Here is a 24,844-nt window from a genome sequence, read left to right as displayed (position 1 = left end):
AGATTTATTTCTGACAGGACTGGAAAAATCATGTCTTTTGGACCCTCCCAGTGTGGTTGACTAGGTCTTAAATGACAAATCCATCGACAAAAGTGAACTGGCCGAGGTGCTGAGGGGCTTGATGGATCCCCGCACAACACAGAAAAGGCGTGCTCACCTGCAGAAGGCGTGCTCACCTGCGGAAGGCATGCTCACCTGCAGAAGGTGTGGTCACCTGCAGAAGGCGTGGTCACCTGCAGAAGGCGTGCTCACCTGCAGAAGGCGTGCTCACCTGCAGAAGGCGTGGTCACCTGCAGAAGGCGTGCTCACCTGCGGAAGGCGTGCTCACCTGCGGAAGGCGTGCTCACCTGCGGAAGGCGTGGTCACCTGCAGAAGGCGTGCTCACCTGCGGAAGGCGTGCTCACCTGCGGAAGGCATGCTCACCTGCAGAAGGCGTGGTCACCTACAGAAAGTGTGCTCACCTGCAGAAGGCATGCTCACCTGCAGAAGGCGTGGTCACCTACAGAAAGTGTGCTCACCTGCAGAAGGCGTGCTCACCTGTGACTGTGAAGACGTGAAATGGAGAGTAGGATTTGGGACACCACACAGGATAAACAGGCAAAAGGGGAAGCTGGGACCACCTGTTTTGAGGTGACTCAGTATCTCAGAATGTGAGCTTGGTTTTTTGTTTTTTTTTTTACGTAAATTTCTTCTTATTGGAGAAAAAAAGAAACAAGCAAGACTTGGCAGTATGTTTTTTAGACATAGATACCAATGAAACAAAAACTGCATTTTAAATTTTTTTAAAACAATTTTATTTCCAAAGATTACTGGGGAACAGGTGGTGTTTGGTTACATAAGTAAGTTCTTTAGTGGTGATTCATGAGATTTTCGTGTACCCATCACCCGAGCAGGATACGCTGCACCCAATTTGTAGTCTTTTACCCTCACTTCCTTCCCACCCTTTTCCCCTGAGTCCCCAAAGTCCATGGTGTCATTCTTATGCCTTTGCATCCTCATAGCTTAGCTCCCACTTATAAGTGAGAACATACGATGTTTGGTTTTCCATTCCTGAGTTGCTTCACTTATAATAGTCTCCAATCTCATCCAGGTTACTGTGAATGCCATTAATTCATTCCTTTTCATGGCTGAGTAGTATTCCATCATATATATGTGATATATGTATCATATACATCATATATATCTGTGGATAAGGAAACTTATCCATATATATGTATATATATACACCACAATTTCCTTATCCACAGAATGTGAGCTTGTTTAGAGATAGGGGCTGTGCAGAGAAAATCAAAGTAGGGTGTCATAATCGAATGCATTATCCAATATGACTGGTGTCCTTATAAAAAGGGGAAATTTGGACATGAGACACACACACAGGGAGGGTACCACATGAAGATGAAGACAGAGATCAGGATGATGCTTCTACCAGCCAAGCAATGCCAAGGATGGCCAGCAAACCACCAGAAGCCAGGAGAGGCGTGGAACAAATTCTTTCTCACGGCATCTGAGGGAACCAACTCTGCCAACACCTTGATCTTGGACTTGTAGCCTCTAGGACTATGAGAAAATACATTTCTGTTGTTTAAGCTGCTCAGTTTGTAGTACTTTGTTAGGGCAGCCCAAGCAAATGAACACACCACCCCTAGGCCTAAAGGAATAAGGAAACTCTGTCTCAGGAACCCAGTGAGAGGGCACCTAGCTGGAGCTGCTGGAGGCAGCAGTGTAAGCAGGAAGCAAGCACTGAAAATCTCAACTCCTTCTCCTCCCACCCTTGTCTCCTGCCTTGCTTAAGCCACCTGGAAGCCAGTGAGGAAAGGAGGTGGGGGATGCAAGCCAAGAGTATGCACCCACTTGGAGAGGATGTTGTCCACGCTTCCCTTCTGACCTATCTATGTGGGGTCCTTAGTTAATGGAGCAGGAAGGGAACTCAGGAGCACCTGATCCCTGGGGAAACTGAGTCTCAGAGGGGAATGTAAGAACGCAACCAATCAATGCAGAGTCAAGGCTAAGTCAGTTCTCTTGACTCCCCGCCATGCGCTCCTTCTGAACAGCAGGGCTGCTTTTTATCGCTGGTGTCTTTCACCTTCCACTCACCCACCTGAGCTCTTTAGCCCAGAGCCTTTTAGAAATATTTCTTTAATTTCTTATTTGAATGGGTAATACTTTGATATACCAAATTAAAAGGTATAAAAGTGCATACATGAGGATGTGGAGAAATTGGAATTCAATCTTTGTTCATTGCTAGGGGAACTGTAAAATGGTGCTGTGGAAAACAGGACAAGTCCTCAAAGATTAAACAGAATTACCTATGATCCAGCAATTCCACTCCTACGTATATACCCAAAAGAAAGGAAAACAGGCCGGGCGCGGTGGCTCACGGCTGTAATCCCAGCACTTTGGGAGGCCGAGGCGGGCGGATCACAAGGTCAGGAGATCGAGACCACGGTGAAACCTCGTCTCTACTAAAAATACAAAAAAATTAGCCGGGCGCGGTGGCGGGCGCCTGTAGTCCCAGCTACTCAGGAGGCTGAGGCAGGAGAATGGCGTGATCCCGGGAGGCGGAGCTTGCAGTGAGCCGAGATAGCGCCACTGCACTCCAGCCTGGGGGACAGAGCGAGACTCCGTCTCACAAAAAAAAAAAAAAAGAAATGAAAACAAGGACTCAAAAAAACACTTTCATCAATGCTCACAACAGTATTATTCATGATAATGCTTCCAGCCTAAAGGCAGAAGCAACCCAAGTGTCCATCAACAAAAGAATGCAGAAACAAAACATGGTCAGTACATACAATGGAATATTATTCAGCCATGAAAAGGAATGAAGTTCTGACCCCTGCTGTAGTATGGATGAACCTTGAAGACATTACGTTAAGTAAAATAAGCCACCTACAAAAAGACAAATATTGTATGATTCCACTTATGTGAGGTACCTAGTCAAATTCATAGAAGCAGAAAGTAGGATAGAGGTTACCAAGGGCTGGGGGGAGGAGGGAATGGGGAGTTATTGTGTAATAGGTACAGAGTTTCTGTTGCGGATGATGAAAAAGTTCTGGAAATAATGGTGATGGTTACACAGTTTTGTGGCTTAATGTCACTGAATTGCATACTTTAAAGTGGTTAAAATGGTAAAATTTATGTTATATATATTTTATCACAATAAAATGTATATTTACTTTTTTTTTTTTTTTTTTTTTTGAGACAGAGCCTCTGTCACCCAGGCCGGAGTGTAGTGGCATGATCTCAGCTCACTGCAACCTCCACCTCCCAGGTTCAAGTGATTCTCCTGCCTCAGCCTCCCGAGTAGCTGGGATTACAGATGCCCGCTACCACACCTGGCTAATTTTTGTGTTTTTAGTAGAGACGGGGTTTCACCATGTTGGCCAGGCTGGTTTCAAACTCCTGACCTCAGGTGATCCACCCTCCTCAGCCTCCCAAGGTACTGGGATATTTACTTTAAGGCCAGGCATGGTGGCTTCACACCTATAATCCCAGCAGTTTGGGAGGTCGAGACGGGTGGATTACTTGAGCCCAGGAGTTCGAGACCAGCCTGGGCAACATGGGAAAACCCCATCCCTACAAGAAATAAAAGTATATTTACTTTAAAAAGGACATAATGTGTAGAATGAAAGAAAGTCCCCCTCCCATCCCAGTCCTCGCCACCACAATCCCCTCCCTGGAGACGCCCCACTGACAGAGTTCCCTGGGTCTCCTTCCACACATGGTCTGTGGTTACACAGGTAAGTCCTCTCTTCTTAAACATACGCCTTACCTAGCTTTTGTGTACTCCATAAATGGTAGAATACTACATGCACGGTTTTATATTTTTCTTTTTTCATTTCATATGCTTTAGAGAGCATCCTCATTTTTTTAAGGCCACATAGTATTTCTGCACAAAGCCTTTTATGTAGGAACTGTTCAACTAATATTTGAAGATGACAACAATTGCATTTTAATAAGTACATTATCTTAACTCCAAAGAATGAATTAGGAATGGTAGAATTTCAGGCCAGGTGTGGTGGCTCATGCCTGTAATCTCAGCACTTTGGGAGGCCAAGGCAGGAGGGTTGCTCAAGTCCAGGAGTTCAAAACCAGCCTGGGCAATGTAGTGAGACCCCATCTCTATGAAAAATAAAAAATTAGCCAGGAATGGTGGTGTGCGCCCGTGACATCAGCTACACAGGAGGCTGAGGTGGGAGAACCGCTTGAACTCAGGAGGTCAAGGCTGCAGTGGGTCATGATCTCACCTCTGCCACTCCAGCCTGGGTGACAGAGTAACACACTCCATCTCCAAAAAAAAAAAGGAAAAGAAAAGAAAAGAAAAGAAAAGAAAAGGAAGGAAGGAAGGAAGGAAGGAAGGAAGGAAGGAAGGAAGGAAGGAAGGAAGGAAGGAAAGAAAGAAAAGGAAAAAAGAAATGGTAGAATTTCATAAACCTGCAAAGTATGTGTATGCACGGAGAGAGGATGGGATAGGAGTTTAGTCTTTTAGGTCAGCTTTACAAAGTTTACGGGAGCCACATCTGGCAAAAGACCCTGCGCTAGATGCTGGTTACAATAAATAACAGCCAACGACTGTATGGCTCTCATCCCACAGCAGCTACTGTTATAAGCACTTTAACCATGTTGACTGACTTAATCCTCGCAACAACTTGATGTTGTAGGTGCTATTATTAATTGCCCCCATTTTACAGGTCCGGACTCTGAGGCAGGAAGAGATTAAGTATCTTGCCTAAGATCCCCTGGCAGCGAAGGACAGAACCAGGGATTGAACCCACAGAGTGGGACTTTAGGGCCCTTGCTCTTGTTTTGTTTACTACATGAGCTGCCTCTCAGGCACGCAAACACTTACTGAACTTCGTGCCAAGCCCTGGGCTTCCTGCTGAGAGAAATATAATGATGCCTTAGCCACAAACCTCACCCTCGAGGAGCGACAGGGACACAGTTCACCCCAATACAAGGCAGACAACTTATCTGTGTTATACAAGAGGAACATATAGAATGTTCTGGAGGCTAAAGGAGAGATGGTACCCAACACCGAATGCCATGTGGAGGATGTGACACTTAGATATGAAAGGGAGCAACAGCCATTTGTTACATTGAGTCTTCCTGACAATTCTATTATCCCCATTTCATAGGTTTTAAAAGATTACTGTAATCCTAACACTTTGGGAGGCTGAGGCTGGAGGATTGTTTGAGCCCAGAAGTTCAAGACCAGCCTGGACAATATAATGAGACCCAGACTCTACAAAAAAAAATTTTTTTTAATTAGCCAGTATAGTGGTGCACACCTGTAGTCCCAGCTGCTTGGGAGGCTGAGGCAGGAGGATCACTTGAGTCCAGGATGTCAAGGTTGCAGTGAACCACGATTGCACTACTGCACTCCAGCCTGGGTGACAGAGTGAGACCTTGTCTCAAAAAATAATAATAATTAATTGAGGCTCCCAGAGATGCATTAAAGTGGTGGAGTTGGGATTCTCTCCCAGGCTTCTCTAACTCAGAGCCGTGCCTTGCCAAGACAGCCTGGCAAGGTCTTCCCCACGCTGTTCACATCAACCCATCAGGGATGTTTGGGTTCTTTAGTGGGCTTGGTGCGAACCACCATCCTTGGCAGGGCTGCACCGGGCAATTAACAAACCAAAAGCACTTTGAAGATAAAATTGTCCATAAAAAGGGCTGGTTCCCACAGGTGCAGGCAGTGAGGCAGGGACAGTTTGTGGGGAGGCTTGTGGTGATGACAACATGGGATCCTTGAACAAGGAGGCTGAGTTTCCAGGCCCTTCCAAAAATCTCCTTCTCTGGCCCTGGGAAGCTATGATTTGAAACCATCCCTATAAAGTTTATAAAATTAATCAGCTGACAAGGGAGGGAGGGAAGTGAAACTAAACCAAGCTTTCAGGACATTCAGCATTAATCACTAGGTCACCTTGCTCCCTGGCCTCTTTCCTCATGGTCATTCACTGCCTCTTGCCCTCGAATGACATAAACCCTGCCACCCATTAACTGCTCTGTAGATAACAACTTGAATGTTGTGAAATGTTGTTTTCCATTTGAAATAGTCTTTCAAGTCCTGCGTAACAGTGAAAGTACTGACGTCAGCTGGTCTGAAGGACTCCACTGACATCAGCTGGTCAGAAGGACACCATGAGAAGCTGACACACCAAAAAACCCAGTTTCCACATCCTGATGATTTCATTCCTCTTACCCCAACCAATCAATGGCCTCAATTTTCCAGCCCCTCACCTGCCATGATCCTCTTAAAAACCCCAGCTCAGCCTGGGTGACAAAGTGAGACTCTGCCTCAAAAAATACCCCAGCCCAGCACTCCTTGGAGAGATGGATTTGAGTCTTCTTCTATCTCCTTATGTGGTGCTCTGCAAAAACTTTCTCTGCTGCAAACCCTGCTGTCTTAGAGTATTTTTCTGTTACTGTACCATGGTCATACGAACTTGTTGGTCCTATAACAGACTGAAGGCAAAACATTCCAAACTTCAGCATGCAGCACTGTCCTCTAAATTTTGCCATAACTATGTTCTACTGTGCTATAGTTTATTTAGTACTATCTTCATTAAATTAACTCACTTAAAAATTATTCATCCTGGCCAGGCACTGTGGCTCACCCCTGTAATTCCAGCACTTTGAGAGGCCAAGGCAGGCAGATCACCTGAGGTCAGGAGTTCAAGACCAGCCTGCCCAACGTGGCAAAGCCCCGTCTCTACTAAAAATACAAAAAATTAGCCGGGCGTGGTAGCAGACACCTGTAATCCCAGCTACTCAGGAGGCTGAGGCAGGAGAATCGCTTGAACCTGGGAGGTGGAGGTTGCAGTGAGCCAAGATCGCACCACTGCACTCCAGCCTGGGGGTCAAGAGCAAAACTCGGTCTCAAAAAAAAAAAAAATTATTCATCCTAAGCACTTAATCTTTGTGAAATTATTTTCAATGCATTTATAATTTCTTTTTCATATACATAAATTAAAACTATTTAAAACAACAACAACAAAAGTTTTTCTGTGGATCATCTAAAAACCTCTCCCTTTTGGGAATGCCAGGCTAGGGCACCTCTCTCACCTCTAACCCCACACTTCCTCCTGCTCCATGACTTTTAGCAACTTTCTTTTCTTTCTCTGAGCCTCAGTTTCCTCATCCCCAGATTCCTTGCAGCTCTTATATAAGGAATTGGTGAAATGCAGCCTCAAGCCAGTCAGCCTGGGCTAGAATCCTGGTCCTGCCCTTTCTTGCAGTGTGACCTCAGGCAAGTTATTTAGCCCATCTCTGCCCCAATTGCACCATCTGTGAAATGGACACCACTTCACAGGGCTGCTGAAGGGCTTTGCGTCTCCTCTAAGAAGCCCACCCTGACCGTTTGATTGTATACACCACATGTTGCCTACCCCGGCGACTTCTGGGCCTCTTTACTTGTACTTTTTCCCACAGCATTTATTACCTTCTGACAAACAACTGCATGATCTAACAAACTGCATGATTGATTGGTTATGTTTACTCTATTTCCTCCTGCCCTCTCTGAGAATGTAAATTCCACGAGGCCAGGGATATTCACCAGTTTTGTTTGCTGATGTATCTATTCCAAGTACCTAGGTGGAAGACTGCCTGGCCCTCAATTAATATTTATTGAATGAAGGGAACGACTGAATGACTCCTGAGTCTCATAGCCTCCCACACGGGGTAAGAACCCCACATCCCAGGAAAAGTCAGTAAAACCCCTGACCAAAGAAAGTATTCCCTTCAGTTTCATAGTTTGAAGGAATAGGGGCTATTGGGGAACAGTCCCTGACTCAAAGGAAGGCAGTATTTTGGGCTTTCTAGAAGTACTAATGATACATCAAAGGAAGTGAAATTGTCATCAAAATCAATGCCTTTCAGCAAGTCCAGCAGATGTGGGCGGGGCTGCTGTCCTGTGGGTTTTGAAAGGGGTGTGTACTGGGAGAGCCCCCATGGTCACCTGCTGGCTGTGATTTCTACCTCCCTGTTGGGTTGGGAAGTTGTAGTTACTTTTACTAAGTGCCTGCTAAGTACCAGGGACTTCCTACAGATTAGTTCATTTATTCCTCAAAACAGCTAAATGTTGGCTGGGTGGGCATGGTGGCTTACGCCTGTAATTCCAGTGCTTTGGGAGACCGAGGCAAGAGAATCGTTCAAGCCCAGGATTCAAGACCAGCCTAGACAATATAGAGAGACCCCACGTCTACAAAAAATAAAAAAATTAGCCAGGTGCAATGACACACACCTATAGTCCCAGCTACTTAGGAGGCTGAGGCAGGGGGACCGCTTGAGCCCAGGAGTTCAAGGCTGCAGTGAGCTCTGATGGCACCACTGTACTCCAGCCTTGGTAACAGAGTGAAGACCTATCTCTAAAAAAACAACCAAAAAACAAAAATACAAATAAATGTAGTGGTGGAATTATGCCTATTGTACAGATGAGGAAAGAAGGATGAAAAAAGGAGTGAATTGCCCAGGGTCACCCAGCTGACTGATTAGTACCAGAGTCTGGCTGGAACGCTGCCCTGCTCAGGCTTAGGCTTACCGTCCCAGTCTATAGCTCCTGCTCATGGCGCTCTCAGACCCTCACTCCCACCATTTGCCTCTGACCTGTGGATCTTGGGCTTCCCTGAAACAGGACCGGAACGAGCTTCCTTAGATGCTGATGTAGCAGTATATCTATTCACCATGGAAAGATGGTTACAGCATCACTTGAAACCCAGACCTTGCTTTCTGAGCCCAAAGGAGTGTCCCACCTCATCTACTAGACTGGTCTCCAAGAAATCTTGCCTGTTTCTAGAGGGATCAAAGGAGCCTGCTGGCCAGGTGTGGTGGCTCATGCCTATAATCCCAGCACTTTGGGAGGCTGACGTGGGAGGACTGCTTGAGCCCGGGAGTTTGAGACCAGCCTTGGCAACATAGTGAGACTGTTTCTACAAAAAAAAAAAGAAGAAGAAGAAGAAGAGGAGAAGGAGAAGAAGAAGAAAAAAAAAGAAAAGAGAAGAAAAGAAAAGGAAAAAAAAGTAGTTGGGTGTGGTGGCACATGCCTGTAGTCCAGCTACTATACTATACCATATAACTATATTATCTATTCAAAACAAATAAAACTGGCTGGGCACAGTGGCTCACCCCTGTAATCCCAGCACTTTGGGAGGCCAAGGTAAGCGAATCACCTGAGGTCAGGAGTTCAAGACCAGCCTAGACAACATGGTGAAACCTTGTCTTTACTAAAAATACAAAAATTAGCCAGGCATGGTGGTCGGCACCTGTAGTCCCAGTTACTCGGGAGGCTGAGGCAGGAGAATCGCTTGAACCTGGGAGGTGGAAGTTGCAGTGAGCCAATATCATGCCACTGTACTCCAGCCTGGGCGACAGAGTAAGACTCAATCTCAAAGAAAAACAAACAAATAAAACTAAAAATAGTGAATGTTAAAAAATAAAGATGATCACAATTTTTGATTGGGGAGGTTGCAAAGTAGCTTGTTTAATATAAGCTAATTGTTTTTGTGTTTTAAAACTGTATGTATGTCACTAGTAATGGGACAAACTGACATCACACACCTCTCGGCAGGACAGACTGAGGACACAGCATCATTTCTGTTGCTGACAGAAATGCAGAAACTGTTATATCTAATCTTAAGAAAGTTTATCAGGCAAACCTTGAGGGGCACTCTATATAATAACTGGCCTATACTCTTCAAAACTGTCAAGGTCAGCCTGGCTTGGTGGCTCATGCCTGTAATCCCAGCACTTTGGGAGGCCAAGGCGGGTGGATCGCTTGAGCCCAGGAGTTCCAGACCAGGCTGGGCAACATGGTGAAACCCCATCTCTATTTTTAAAAACAAAAGAAACCTGTCAAGCTCATGAAGAAAAAGAAAAGCTGAGGAATGGTTTCACGTGAACAGAGAATAAAATACAGGACAACTAAATGTAATTGTTGTTCCTGGGTTAGATCCTGAACCAGAAAAAAAGTTGCTGTATAGGCCATGAGTGAGATAATTGTGGAAATTTCAAAAACTGTGGTCATGGGAGGCTCAGATGGGTCATAACACACATCAGGTTGGTCATTTCCTGGGCTACATACCTTGTATAGAATAACATTATACAAACAAGTTCTCTTTAGAGTTCCAGTACACTTATAATAACAATAAAATAATAGGACCGTAGCAACCTTTTGTCCTACCTTAGTGACTTGATGTATACACTGAGAAGAGCTCTCAGTCTGAGGAAGGTCAGTTGAAATCCTTACTGTACAAGTCCAGATTTTAAGGAAAATGAGTCCTGTGATGAGTTTCCTCATGCTTCGGCCGTGCATGGACCAGTCAGTTTCCGGGTGTGACTGGAGCAGGGCTTGTCGTCTTCTTCAGAGTCACTTGGCAGGGGTTGGCGAAGCTGCTCCCGTCCACATGCTGCTCACAGTCTACTGATGTTCAAGGATGGTCTCGGAGTTGGGCCTGCTAGAATAAACTGAGTCCAACACCTCTACACAGTTATGTTCAACTGGGCTCTCTGATACCGGGAGCAAGGTGGTGGGGTTTAGGGTGTTGCAAACTTCAATGGTTATGTGGGGATTTTCACATAGTAAGCTTTGGTACTTGGTTAATCTAGCATTTCTTAACCAATGATGTCCTTTGGTATTTATTAAAGTTACTGCAGCGTGGAGGGCCTTTATATTCAGGTTTTGCCTAAGGGTTAGTTTATCTGCTTCTTGTGCTAACAGGGCCGTTGCTGCTAGGGCCCTTAGACCTGGGGGCCAGCCTTTGGAAATCCTGTCTAGTTGTTTTGAGAGATAGGCCACTGACCTTGGCCAGGGCCCCACAGTCTGGGTTAAAACTCCAACTGCCGTTTTTCTCTTTCTGACACATAGAGTGTAAAGAGTTTTGTCAGGTCAGGTAGCTTCAGGGCTGGGGACGACATGAGTTTTTCTTTTAACTCATGAAAACCTCATTGCCATTGGTTGTAATAGATGTAGTTTATCTAATCTACATTTTTATTAACTGTCACCCACCAAAATATGGACTTAAATCCTGCAGCTATTTGATTTCAAGTTTTAAATTGATCTGGTATTCCTCATGGGACTCCAATTGCATCTAAACAGACATGAGAGTCTAAAGACCCATAAGGGGCTTCTCTCACTTTACAATGTCCTATTTTTTTTCCTTCTGATTGATGAAATGCCAGGGTGAAAGGGATAGCCAATTGGACTAAAGTATAAGTGCCACTCCAGTTATTCAGCAGAGTGCCCAATAAAAGGTCCACCACAATACCACCACGCATCCACTCGGGGATGAACAAGGGCTGACTGATAAGCTCTTGAAAATTCTTAAGCTCATCTCATCCCTTCAGGTCTCCAAGGAATGCTGTTTCCTCCCTGTTGTGAGAGACATGAAGTGAACTTAGTATTGGGAGGGAGAAGCTGGATGGCCCTCGGGGACTGACCTGAAGGGTGCCAGACTTCAGGATATATCAGAGAGAGCTTGGCATGACTTATTACTCCAGGCTGTAGAATTCTGGAAAAGAGCTACCATGCAGCCTATGCCTGGTCGACTGGAGGACCACCTTAGTGGAAGGGGGACAATCTGGGCCTCTGGACTGCCATGTGCACAAGCATAACAATTGCTTTTGTTTAACGCACAAATGGAATATTTGATCCATTTTAACCAGGCATTTGCATCTTGATATCCTGTCTTAATTGCTAAAGTTTGTTTTAAGTCTTTAACTTCTATGATCCTCTAGTAAAATGAATGTATGGTTTTAGGAAATTACAAAAACTGGTTGGGGCAGTCAATCTTTGCTCTTTAGTGGTCCACAGAACGTTAGACCAAATATGGCATGAAAGCTCTACATCGGGGGGCAAGACTCATGGTTGGCACTGGAGTCTTTATCAAAATCTCCCTGGATTAAATGGTCCTAGTTTACCAGTGCCCAGTCTGAGGAGAGTCAGGAGGGACAGAAGTACTTTTCTGAAGTAGAAAGCTGTCTTTGACTTGGCAAGTCCCCCACAGGGTATAACAAGGCAAGCACTAAATGCAATAGTTTGAGGTGAAATTGATTTGGTTATGTTAATAACTAGATGGTCAGCAATAGAGCACAGAAAGAAGAAAGAGTAATAGAATAGATGAAAAGAGTTAGATTTTTCTTAGCTTTAGTTTGGTAGGATTTTCCTCTGAGACTATGGCCCACAACTCTGGAGGGGGTGGTGCTTTCTTGACTCGGGTGTGATGAGTCCATCCTTTTTTTGCTGTACGAACAGCAGTCTTGGTGGTTAGCAGCACAAGGTAGGGTCCTTCCCAGGATGGCTCGAGTTTTTCTTCTTTCCACCTTTCGATGAGAACGTGATCTTCAGGCTGGTGCTGGTTTGCTGGAAATTCTAGGGGTGGTACATGTGCTAAAAGACTTTTAGTTTTTGAGAGAAAGGAAAGTGGAAGATAAACCAAGTATATACTTTCTAAGAAATTGACCTTTTGTTTTAAATGTGGGGACCTTGGCAGTGGACTTTATTGTCCTTAGTGCCTTTTTACTGAGAAATTTCCTTTAGCACCTATTTTTATTAGTTTTTAGACCAAAGAAAGCTAAACACTATTTTATATTTAATAATGTTTTTTGTATGATTTTTATACCAGATAAGCTAAATGTTATCTTTATATTAGTGTGTTATTAATGTTAAACCTAATTTTAATAAAACCTTGTAGACATAGTTATCTAATTTTTAATGTTTTACTATAGGGTAAGATTTTATAGACTCTTTTAACCTTTTATAATTTTTGCTAAAGAGCAGGTTGGTGCTTTAAGAAAAACCTGTTATGCTTTTACTTTAATGTCCAGTCCACAGAAAAACTGGATGATACTTATTTAACTTTAGCTAATATGTTAAACACAGAATTTTCTTTACAATTAATGTTTTAAAACTTGCTTAAATCTTCAAAACAATAATTTTTTAAACTTTTTAATGTAGGTAAAAATATACATTCTTATGCCTCCTCATAAGGTTACTTATGCTTCCTCATAATGGTTACTTTTAAATTACACAACATTTTTTGCATAAATTCTTTTTTTAACACACTTATTTTTATAACCATTTTTTTCTTTCACGACTTTTACAGGCAATTTTTCGACATGCCTTAACTTTCTGACTTACTACAAACATTTCTTTCTTTAAACAACCAGTTAATTTATTTCAGGACAAGAATTTACCATATAACACTCTTTTTATATAAATTCCACCCCCCCCCTTTTTTTCTCTTTTCTTTTTTCGAAGATAATAACCATTTGTTTCCAAAACGAACCTTTTTTTATGTCTGTGGACTAGACTGTCTAAGGCCACAAGAATAGAAGTTACTATAATACAGGTTACACTGTTTTTCTTTTTTTTTGAGACGGAGTCTCGCTCTGTCGCCCAGGCTAGAGTGCAGTGGCACCATCTCGGCTCACTGCAAGCTCCTCCTCCCAGGTTAACGCAGTTCTCCTGCCTCAGCCTCCTGAGTAGCTGGGACTACAGGCGCCCGCCACCACGCCCGGCTAATTTTTTGTATTTTTAGTAGAGACGGGATTTCACCATGTTAGCCAGGATGGTCTTGATCTCCTGACCTTGTGATCCGCCTGCCTTGTCCTGCCAAAGTGCTGGTATTACAGGCGTGAGCCACTGCGCCCGTCTGACACTGTTAACTTTTAGCAAACTTTACTTTTGTTGAAAATCTTGTAAGTTTGGAATTTTAATTATCCTTTGCTATTATTAAGACCTTGTTTTGTCCAAATTAGAATTAGTATAGATGGCTTTTTTTTTTTCAATTACCCGGAAGGAACCATCAATCATCCTGTCCTGAAGGGAGTTCCTCTTAGGTCTGGTCAGACCTTCGTATGGTAATTGAGATTTAGATCCCCTGTTAGGAAACCTGCTGGGTTAAGGGAATTTTCAGCGGTTAATGTTAAATCATCTTTCTTTCTTTCTTTCTTTCTTTCTTTCTTTCTTTCTTTCTTTCTTTCTTTCTTTCTTTCTTTCTTTCTTTTTCTCTTTGACTTTGTCTCTCTCTCTTTGACTTTCCTTTTGCCTCTGTCTCTCTCTCTCTCCCTGTCTCTCTCTTTCTTTCTCTCTCTCTCTGTCTCCTTGACTCCCTCTTTGTCTGTATCTTCCTCTCTGTCTCTTCCTCTCTCTTTTTGCCTCTTTTCCTCTCTGTCTCTTTCCTTTCTCTCTCTCTGCTGGTCTTTCCTTGCCTCTGCCAGCCGCTTATGCTGCTGTTTTCTCAACCACTGTGTGTTGGGGGCGGGGGTCTAAAACCAGCTGTAACCAAGTGTCTCTGTATGGGAGCTGGTCTGGGAGCCCTGGCTTACAGGTTACCTTGTGCCATACCTTTGAAACAGGGGACCTGTCCAGGCTTCCTTCTAATGGCCAACCTACCTCTAATGCTGGCCAGTCTATCTTACACAAAGTTTTAAGTTTTCCTGGTGTCATAGTATTCCTTAGTCTCCCTTAAATGCTTTTTTCTGAAATTTTTCAACATAAGTTCCTAGTGGGGTGAGCTTACTTTGTGCCTCACCAGTGTTTCCTAGAGACAAAACACCATGCTCACACCACACACACACCACAAAACAAAGAACGGGTAAAAAGGGCACACACACACTTTAGTAATTTACACCAAACCAAAATCAAAACCAAAATCAGAGTATCCAAAAATCCAAGCCAGGTCAAAACCAGAACCAAAGTATCAAGCAATCCAAGTCAAGTCAAAAACAAAAACCAAAGTGCCGGTATAGGCACACCGTGGGTGATCAGGCCTCATTTCCGCTCAAATGGAGTGGGCAAGTTCCCAAGACCGGTCCTATCAAGCAATTCAAACCAAGTCAAAACCAAAACCAAACCAAAGTGCTGATAAAGGCACGCTGTGGGTGATCAGGCCACACTTCCACTCACATGGAGTGAGCAAGTTCTCAAGACTAGTCTTACCAAGTTTCAGATGTCTGGACTCCAAGTATCAGTTCCTTCCCAGTGTTCAGCCACTGCGTTGATCCTCCACAGGGGCCTGCCAGGCACTGCTCTGGCGAGGCGTCCAACCGGAGCAAATGCCTACCCAGGAGCGCTCTCAGGATCCGCGTCGCTTGGGCTGGTCAGGGTCCCCCACAGGGATGTTCCACAGGGCAGGCTTAAGCCGCCTAAGGAGCTGCCTCGACCATCCACCAATCACCTCGCTTCCCAGTCAGGGAACCAAGAAATGTAGCAGGACGAGCCGCAGACAAAACCGCTCAGACACCAAGTTAAAGAAGGAAGGGATTTATTCAGCCAGGGTCATCCGCAAGACTCCTGTCTCAAGAGCCGAGCTCCCCAAGTGAGCAATTCCTGTCCCTTTTAAGGGCTCACAACTCTAAGGGGGTGCATGTGAGAGGGTCGTGATCGATTGAGCAAGCAGGGGGTATGTGACTGGGGGCTGCATGCACCGGTAATTAGATCGGAACAAAACAGGGCAGGGATTTTCACAGTGCATTTCTACATAATGTCTGTAATCTATAGATAACATAGCCGATTAGGTCAGGGATCGATCTTTAACTACCAGGCTCAGGGTGTGACGCCGGGCTGTCTGCTTGTGGATTTCATTTCTGCCTTTTAGTTTTTACTTTTTCTTTCTTTGGAGGCAGAAATTGGGCATAAGACAATATGAGGGATGGTCTCCACCCTTACTGGAACATTTGGACCAATGTGTGTCTCATCATGTCCAATGACTCATGTCTCCTTTCAGGTTTTCTAGCTATAAGCCCAACAGCGATAATTTACCAAGGTGTTGGGTATGTGATGGCAGCCCATGCCAAGGGCAGCCTCCCTATCCCACAGCAGGCCTGTCCTGGGACGTTGCAGGGCGTCTATCTGCCCATCCCTGAGAAGCAGCACTTCTTAGTCACTCTGGGTTCGTTTTCTCCCCACGTCTTTCAAAGCTTCGATGGGAACAGAACACTTTGTTCAATAGGAGGCCCTGAAAGGCCCTTTTGTGCAGCATCCGTCCCAGGAACCAGCTCAATGTTCTCTGAAAGAAAAAAGGCTTGGATAAAGACTGGCATTTTAAGAACCCTGGAGGTCAGGCCCTTGGTAATGAGCCTCATTAGTATGCAAACACACGCAGAGCAAAGCTTTAGCTCCTCCTGAACCTAGCTCTTTGCAGATGTTGATTTTATAGGTGGGATTTTTTTTTTCCCCTTCAGCATCTGTGGGGTTGCTGCACAGGTAGGAGATTTTTTTCTGCCTGGAAATGTAGCTGAGACAGATCACTTCCCAGGCATTCTGCCAGGTTCTGCATTTCTGTCCCAAACAGGAAGTGGTCTCCTGGCAGATGTATTCTATTTATAAACAAATGAGTATGATTAGTTAGCCTCCTCCCACTTCCCTCATTCCCCTACAAACATGGTGGTATCCTGATCCATTATCTTGACCATGCCTGCATTGTGCACAGAGCCTGGGTTTTGGAACCAGATACACTGAGGCTCAAATCCTCACTCTGCCTCTTCCTGGCTGGGTGACCTTTGCAGATGACTTCTTTGAGCCAGTGTTTTCCTCTCAAATACAGTTTACAATAGTACCTGTTTTGCAAGTGAGGTGCCGGTGTCTTAGGATGCTAAGATGCAAAAATGAGATTTGGTGACCAGAGAAGAATACAATTAGAAGCAACTCATTGGCCAAGATTTTCCTGTAAGGAGATGAAATTAAGGAAGTAACTACTGAGCTCTGAAAAAATGCAATCAAATCCTAACATTTCCTTTTGGGTTGAAACTCAGAAACTTCCTATTACCCTCAAGGTAAACACAGACACACGCGCACACACACACACACACAAAAACAACAAAACAAAACAGAACCAAAAACACCCATACTCTGGCTCCAAAGGCTCTGGGTGTGTGTGATTTGGCTCCTATTCACTTCCTAGCTGCCAGTCTATCGTCTGACCTTGGGCTCTGGGGCTCTGAAGGTCTGAGACTCCTTAAGCTCCCTCATCCTCCCTCCAGCCTCTGATCCTGGAAGCTCCCTCTCCCCAGGATATTCTCCCATCCTCTCCTCCCCGCTGGCTAACTCCAGCTCAGTGTTCAGATTTCAACTGTAGCATCACTTACCCAGGACTGGGGGGTGTTAAGCCCTTAAAAGGGTTATTTGCTTCTGTGGCTTCTAGGGCCCCTACAAGTTCCACTTTGTAACGCACACTACACGTGGAATTTTTTTTTTTTTTGAGACAGAGTCTCGCTGTGTTGGCCAGGCTGGAGTGCAGTGGCTCAATCGCGGTTCACTGCAACCTCTGCCTCCCAGGTTCAAGAGATTCTCATGCCTCAGCCTCCCAAGTAGTTGAGATTACAGGCACATGCCACCATGCCTGGCTAATTTTGTTTGTTTGTTTGTTTTTGTATTTTTAGTAGAGACAGGGTTTCATCAAGTTGGCCAGGCTGGTCTCGAGCTCCTGACCTCATGTGATCCACCCACCTTGGGCTCCCAAAGTGCTGGGATTACAAATGTGAGCCGCCGCACCTGGTCATGCAAGTGGAATTTCTGATTCCCTATTTTCCTTGCTGGGTTTGCAAGCTCCGTGGGGATGTATTTCTACCTGGTACCATGGCTGGCACAGAGAAGGGACTCACTGAGTACCTGGGTGAGAAAGAAAATGGGAACTAAAGGAAAAGATAGGGTAATAGGGGAGATGTGAATATACTGGGGTGCTCCCCAGGTTCCCACAGCAGAGCACAGCCACTTGTTCATATACCCTCTGGATCACACCCCCTGGACATGGGATGAGATGAAGCATATGGTAACACTTTAAGGAACAAGCCTTTGAAATCCCCTTCTGAGCTTTACTGTGTACTTAGCTCTTTCTTCTGCCTTGGAAAGCTTCAAAGTCATTTCCAAGCCCTAATTACCCCACACACCACAGCCCCAGGCAGCCGCCAAACTTGGCCAAACTTGGCCTCAACCCTCCCAGTTGCAAATTAGAAAACTGAGCCCCAAAGTAAAAGCTTGCCTGGGGCCCAAAGAGAAAACCCACCTGAAATGTCCCTTGTTCCTCAGGAAACCACCTATGGAACAAGGGCTGAGGGCTGAGAATTCTTTGGGCCTCAGTTTCCTCACAGGAGTGTGAGACGTTCCCTGCTGTACAATTCCTTGATTCTCCCCTATGGATTTACCCAGTTCAGGAGCTGCAAGGAGGTAACACCCAGGCTGCCAAATGTGTTGTGAGGATCTCAATGTTGTTTTTTTCAATTGGAGATTTTGTATAAAACTATCTATTTAGAGGTTCTTTTGAAAAATCAATATATCTGGCAACACTGAACTCACTGTTTCCATCTCCATATGTATAAAACTGGCTGCAGTTGAGCAGTAGCTGCCTCTTTTCTACAGGTCATGTTTTCTCTGCTTTGCCACAGTCTCCACTGTTCCCTATTGTCTCTGACCTGGCTCACGTTACTCATTTGTGAAACCTGCTAAACCCTGTAGGCATTTGATTCACAGCTCTTGCAGTAAACACTTTCCCCTTAGTCACTACTTCTAGCTATACTGGCGTTCTCTCAGTTTCTCAAAAAAGTCAAACTTTTTCCAGCCGCAGGGCCCTTGCGTATACTGTTCCCTCTGCCAGGAATGCTCTTTCCTCCACAAGTTGCAGCTGAAGGGTCACCTTCTTTGTCTGAATTGGATTTCCCTTCATGTATCTGTATTCTTCCATGTCACATATCACACTTTGTGATTACTCATGGGTGTGATGATTTGTCTGTCTTCTCTCTCCCCTATTAGAATATTAGAATTAGGAGGGCAAGGACTTGCTTAAAGGATTGCTACCTCTGAAGCATGCAATCTAGAGCTGGGTACATCTTAGGACCTTGGTAAATATTTGTGTAATAAATGCATGAATGAATACATGAGCGGGTCTCTGCCAGGCATCCGTTCCATGAGAAGTGGCCGCTAGGTGCAGTGGCTCACACCTATAATCCCAGCACTTTGGGAGGCCAAGGCGGGTGGATCACTCAAGGTCAGGAGTTTGAGACTACCCTGGCCAACATGGTGAAAAACAAACAAACAAACAAAAAAGACAGAAAGTTAGCTGGGCGTGGTGGCATGCCTGTAATCCCAGCTACTTGGGAGGCTGAGGCAGAATTGCTTGAACCTGGGAGGCGGAGGATGCAGTGAGTCAAGATTGCGCCACTGCACTCCAGCCTGACACAGCACTCCAGCAACAGAGCGAGACTCCGTCTCAAACAAACAAACAAACAACAACAACAAAAAAGAAGTGTCCAATCATCCCATCTTCCTGCTTCCTGTGGGGTTGGTAAAAAGATGTCACTCTCTGGCCTCCCTATGTCCTCGGGCCCGTGTCAGCAGGTACATGTGTTCTACTTCTCCAGAAGCCCTAGGATGAAAGGTGGGTGAAGACACTTTAGGAGCATTTGCATTCAAACCTGGGTATATTTGTCAGGCAACTACAGATGCCTACAGAGATCAAAGGGATGATGAGATGACAGAGCTAGGAAATGAGGCCTTTTCTCCACGTGGAGAAAAGGAGGCTTGGCTTGAATTAGATCTATAAAGTCCCAAAGTGGATGCAGAGGGATGGATGCTTCAACGATTAGAAGGATTCGAGGTCTCCCTTGAAGTTTAAAAGAGTTCAAGGCAAAGAAGCATCTCCTCCAACGGCCTTGACTCAGAAGGATCTTACGGAGTGTTCTGCTCCTGAAGTGCCACCCCCCAGAAGGAACAGCTCCTTGTCATGGTTTAAAAGTTGTCCATGTTTAAAAATTGCAATATCACCTCACCCCCCACCGCCTCCCTGCCACACACACAGTCCTGATTTTCAATTTCTCTATAAAACCAGAAGAGCTAAGCCGGGCATGGTGGTTCACAACGGTAATCTCAGCACTCTGGGAGGCCGAAGTGGGCAGATCATTTGAGGTCAGGAGTTCAAGACCACCCTGGGCAACATGGTGAAACCCCATCTCTACTAAAAATACAAAAATTAGCCGGGTGTGGTGGTGCCCACCTGTAATCCCAGCTATTCTGGAGGCTGAGGCAGGAGAATCACTTGAACCCCAGAGATGAAGCTTGCAGTGAGCCGAGATTACACCACCTGTACTCCTTCTTGGGAGACAGAGTGAGACTCCATCCCTGCCCCAATTCCCCCCACCAAAAAATCAGAAGAGCCAGCAAAATTTGACCCTTATTCCCAAATCCCAATATTCAACTGAAGCTCAGACAGTTTGCCATAGTCCCCACCCACCACCCCCTTTTACCTACAGTCAGCCTACTTCACTCCTATGTATTAACCACCTAGCCCCTGAATGCACTTAAGTTTGCTTTCTTTAATTCAAAGTTTCCCAGGAATTCATCAGCTCTGGATATTGTTGACTCTAAGGTGATTCCCAAATTGAGATGGGGCTGTTTGCTCCTGGCTGAGCTGGGAACTGAGGGGCCTAAGGTCTACACTTTCCCCAGCCCCCTGCCTCCCAACTGCTGACCTCTAGGTCCTGTAATTCTAGCACTGGGGCCAAGCACTTCAAAGCCAAACAAGATCTAAATTTAGTTGGCACACATCCTCTTTGGCCTCGACCTGTTTTCTTCTGCCAGGCAGAGCCTTCTGCACTCTGCTCACTTCCTATTAAAATTAACAAGCGTTGCAGGCAGGCATCAAAGGCCGGGTTGTGCCTTTAATATTCTAGGCAGGCCCAGGCTGTGATCACAGCCCCTCCCGCTTCCTCCCTTCCAACTGAACTGGGGAAAGTGGTTTGGCTGGGAGTGCCAGAATCAGAACATTGGCCATCCTTGTCTGTTTGATATCTGCACGAAGGAAAATTCCAGGGCCAGTAGAACATCCCCACAGCAATTTTCTTCAAAGTGCCCTGCAAAAACTGGCCAATTATTCTTAAGAAGCACCCTTAAAGGGATATGTTATTATCCCTATTTTATTGGCAGAGAAACTGAGGACAAGTGGCTTGCCCAAGGCCACAGAGAGAGAGAAAAAGACAGAGAGAGAGAATCAAAGCAGTGACAGCATATATCTGTGTCCACCCCAGGCTCCCTCAGACCTGTATCTGGCCCAGGAATTCTAGCACACCCAGGCCTTCATGCCCAGCCAGGGTTGTCGTGGCCACCCTGTCTCATTCTCAGGCTGGGCTCCCCAGATCCAATCTGTGTGAGGACATTAGGTCAGTAACCCACAGGCACTACTGATGGGGGCAACAAGCTCTGTCATCAGCCCCTTTACAACACAAGAAATGAATGCTGTGGCTAATTATTCTCCTTCTATAAATGCTCAAACTGTTGCCTTTGTTTTTTCTACTTAACATTAATTGGAGGTTATCTGATTTATTTTTATTTTATTTTATTTTTTTTGAGACTGAGTCTTAACTCTGTCACCCAGGCTGGAGTGCAGTGGCACTATCTTGGCTCACTGCAACCTCCACCTTCCAGGTCAAGTGATTCTCCTGCCTCAGCCTCCTGAGTAGCTGAGATTACAGGCACACACCACCATGCCCAGCTAATTTTTTGTATTTTTAGTAGAGATGGGGTTTCACCATGTTGGCCAGGCTGGTCTTGAACTCCTGACCTCAGGTGATTTGCCCATCTCAGCCTCCCAAAGTGCTGGGATTACTCCCAAGCACCTCCCAAAGTGCTGGGATTGCTCCCAAAGGCATGCACCTGGCCTGATATATATATGATTATATACAATATTTTAATATTTTATATACATAAAATATATATATTTTTAAGAAAGGGTCTCACTCTGATACCCACTGAACTGCAATGGCATGATCATGGCTCACTGCAGCCTCGACCTCCTGGGCTCAGGTGGACCTCCTGCCTCAACCTTCCAAGTAGCTGGGACCACAGGTGCACACCATAATGCCTGGCTAATTTTTTAAACTTATTTGTGGAGATGGGGGTCTTGCTATGTTGCCCAGGCTGGTCTTGGACTCCTGGGCTCGAGCTATCCTCTGGCCTCAGCCACCCGGAATGTTGGGATTATAGGCGCGAGCCACCTCACCCAGCCAATGATCTTATTATTTTCAGAGGACTATATATTCATACTGGAGAAATCAACACACAACCAGTGTACAATGGTCTGGGTTTGTAGTGAAATCCCTGCTAGGTGGGTAAGGACTCTCTGGTTTGAGCCTTGGTCCCGCTACCTGAGGGCTGTTCAAACAGAAGCTCACAGATCCCAGGGATTTCAGAACAGGAGGAAACGGTGGAAATCTGGAAACCCGCTCTGTGTCGAGCACCCTGCGAGGGCTGCAGGGCCTGAGCTGCTGAATTCACACCCATGTCTTTGGAGGAAAAGCATGAGCAACAAGTGCCTAGGACAATGAACAATCAGTGAGGTTTCTCCCAAGAGTGTCTATGATCCCAATGCCTTCTATACAAACTAGTTTTGGGGAACATTGGCTTGGGGAAGGGGTTGCCCCTCTGGAAATCTTAGGAACAGGCATCCTCCAAAAGGTTGTCTCCTTACTCCAGGAACAGAGCTGGGAGGGGCCTGAGTAGTCTTCCAGGTGTGAACACCTCATTCTTTCAAGGAAATGGAGGCCCGGGCAGGGAAGTGAACTCGTGAGTGAGTGATGCCAGTGGGTGAGTCTGGAGGATTCAGATGCTCTGAGTCCCAGGCTGGTGTTCTTGCACTAGGAGAGAGAAAAGAGACAGGAGACAAATGAGAGGTGAGAGGGTAAAGGAAGAATGAGAGAAAAGGAGGAGGAGAGAAAAGGGAGAAGAAGGAAAAGAAGAGATGAGGCCAGACGCAGTGGCTCACACATGTAATTCAAGCACTTTGGGAGGCTGAGGCAGGCAGATCACCTGAAGTCAGGAGTTCGAGACCAGCCTGGCCAACATGGTGAAACTCCATCTCTACTAAAAATACAAAGTTAGCTGGGTATGGTGGCAGGTGCCTGTAATCCCAGCTACTTGGGAGGCTGAGGCAGGAGAATCGCTTGAACCCAGGAGGTGGAGGTTGCAGTGAGCCAAGATGGCACCATTGCACTCCAGCCTGGGCAACAAGAGCAAAACTCAGTCTCAAGAAAACAAAAAACAAACAAACAAACAAAAAAACGGAGCACGAGAGAAGAGATAGGCTCTTTTTAAGGTGCACTGGGGCGCCTTAGTTAATTTCACATCTGAGCATATGGTTCTGTGATGCCCGCCAACGACTTCTTTTCTGGGTGTCTGAACTCTTCAATGACATCATAAAACCTTCTTTGTACCACAGGTTGAACCACATGGCACTTTGTGGGGTCCTCGCGATTGCTTCATCCAAGAAGTTGGTTCTGCAAATGGCCACACTCCATAGCCGCCTAAGAGGTTTCAAAGGCACCTGGAGTTTCCTCCCCAATTTGCCAGCCCACTCAGCTGAGTCGCATTGGGGTGGAATGATAGGCAAGGCACTTCCCCTGTGGGCCTCAGGCTCCCAATCTGCAAATGGGGTTTAGACTAAGAGAAAGTTTGGACCATGTTCCTGCTCTTAGAGCTCTGGCATTCTAGAATTTTGTCAATTCCAAGTTACTCTGCTTCTCTCCTTCTTCTTCAACTATTTGTGAGAGGCATTACAGACTGAGTCCAGAACTCCTTGCTATGAATTAATTACAACTGGAAGAAAAAGGTTCTAAATGAACAGGGGATAAAGTGCCAGGAACCTAACACAGACCTTGCTCAAGTCGGTAAGACCATCCCCCATGGGGTTAGCAACCGCTTTTGGTGGACGTGAAGGCCGAGGGTGCTGATCCCAGCTGCCACCTCCCTCCACTCCCCAGCTACTTTGGGCGACCTCCCTGGGGACATACCAGTATGTTCATCATCTTCATCTTCCAAGGGCATTTTTGAGCCTCCTAAACTGGAAAGTTATTAAAAATCAGAAGCGTGGAGAGACAGAAACACCCAGTGTGTCTGAGAAAATGATATAAATTGGGATTGGTGTGTGCCGTGTCCGGCCAAGCAATCATGGGGTGCAGCATGTTAGAAACAACACTGGACCACAGAGAGGAGGTCCACATGGCCAGAGAATTTACGATAGCGTGCTTTGCCTCAGTAGTAATTAGGGAAATATAAATCCACAACCAAGGAAGTGACATTTCATATCTGTTGTATCTGTCTCAACCAGAAGGCTAACCCAAAGCCTAGCACACTGTTTAACTGGCAAAAATTAGAATCCAGGCATGGTGGCTCACACCTGTAATCCCAGCACTTTGGGAGGCTGAAGTGGGAGGATCACTTGAGCCCAGGAGTTTGAGCCCAACCAGGCCAACATAGTGAGACCCCCATCTCTCCAAAAAAAAAAAAAAAAAAAAAAAAAGAAAGAAAAGAAACGATTAGAAAGTCTGATAATACCAAGTGTTGACAAGGACGTAGAGAAATGGATACTTGAGTACTTTGCTTGTGGGAGTGTCAACCTCTACAGTGAGTGATTTGGGAATATCTAGTAAAGTAGAATAAGCACATTCCCTTCAAACCAGCAAGTCCACTCCTAGGCATGCCCCCTAGAGAAACTGATGGATTTCAAATAAGGAAATATGTCTATGTGGACATTCATTGCAAGAGTGTTCATCATAATGAAAAGGTGGAAATGTCTGTATGCCCATCAACAGGGAAAAGGAGAAACTGTGAAATAGTTCTATAGTAGAATACCATAAAGCAGTTAAAATCATAGGTCAATTTTAAAATTTCACACTATCATAAGATCTCTGGCCACGCAGGGCCCCTCTCTGTGGTCCAGTGTTCTTTCTAACATGCTGATGCTGCAGCCTGTGATTGCTCGGTGGGACATAGCACTCACCAGTCCCACTTTGGGACCAGTTTATATCATTTTCTCAGACACACGTGATGTCTCTGTCTTTCCACACTTCTGATTTTTAATAACTTCCC

The 24,844-nt window shown here is 45.4% G+C and overlaps 4 protein-coding genes and 1 long non-coding RNA gene across 21 annotated transcripts in view; 4 read left to right on the top strand and 1 right to left on the bottom strand.

The window, feature by feature from the left end:
• Positions 1 to 24,844, top strand: part of LOC126943908 (metallothionein-1E) — a 339,166-nt gene that overhangs the window by 232,556 nt on the left and 81,766 nt on the right. The gene's annotated exons all lie outside the window — the stretch shown is intronic.
• LOC126943900 (metallothionein-2) overlaps positions 1 to 24,844 on the top strand; it is an 894,508-nt gene that overhangs the window by 805,373 nt on the left and 64,291 nt on the right. Inside the window, exon 1 of one of the 13 annotated variants that reach the window (XM_050773131.1) lies at positions 1,823 to 1,827. The exons of 11 other annotated variants lie outside the window; for them this stretch is intronic. The gene's annotated coding sequence lies outside the window, so the exon portion shown is untranslated. Of the gene's footprint in view, positions 1 to 1,822; positions 1,828 to 17,088; positions 17,093 to 24,844 lie in introns of those variants that run through there. One more of the 13 variants, XM_050773138.1, reaches the window with a different exon arrangement.
• Positions 1 to 24,844, top strand: part of MT3 (metallothionein 3) — an 892,117-nt gene that overhangs the window by 824,118 nt on the left and 43,155 nt on the right. The window lies entirely within an intron of this gene.
• LOC126943936 (uncharacterized) lies at positions 470 to 15,215 on the bottom strand. Its single transcript, XR_007721888.1, has 3 exons — positions 14,933 to 15,215; positions 10,175 to 12,387; positions 470 to 543 (listed from the first exon to the last, which is right to left on the bottom strand). It is a non-coding gene; the product is annotated as an uncharacterized LOC126943936 (long non-coding RNA).
• LOC126943915 (metallothionein-1F) overlaps positions 2,982 to 24,844 on the top strand; it is a 110,393-nt gene continuing 88,530 nt past the window's right edge. The window contains exon 1 of the mRNA XM_050773161.1: positions 2,982 to 2,987. The gene's annotated coding sequence lies outside the window, so the exon portion shown is untranslated. The remainder of the gene's footprint in view (positions 2,988 to 24,844) is intronic.

This window comes from Macaca thibetana, chromosome 20, assembly GCF_024542745.1.
Source record: "Macaca thibetana thibetana isolate TM-01 chromosome 20, ASM2454274v1, whole genome shotgun sequence".
Classification (NCBI taxonomy): domain Eukaryota; kingdom Metazoa; phylum Chordata; class Mammalia; order Primates; family Cercopithecidae; genus Macaca; species Macaca thibetana.
The sequence above is the reverse complement of the archived record's forward strand: the minus strand, read 5'-3'. Positions and strand labels throughout refer to the sequence as shown.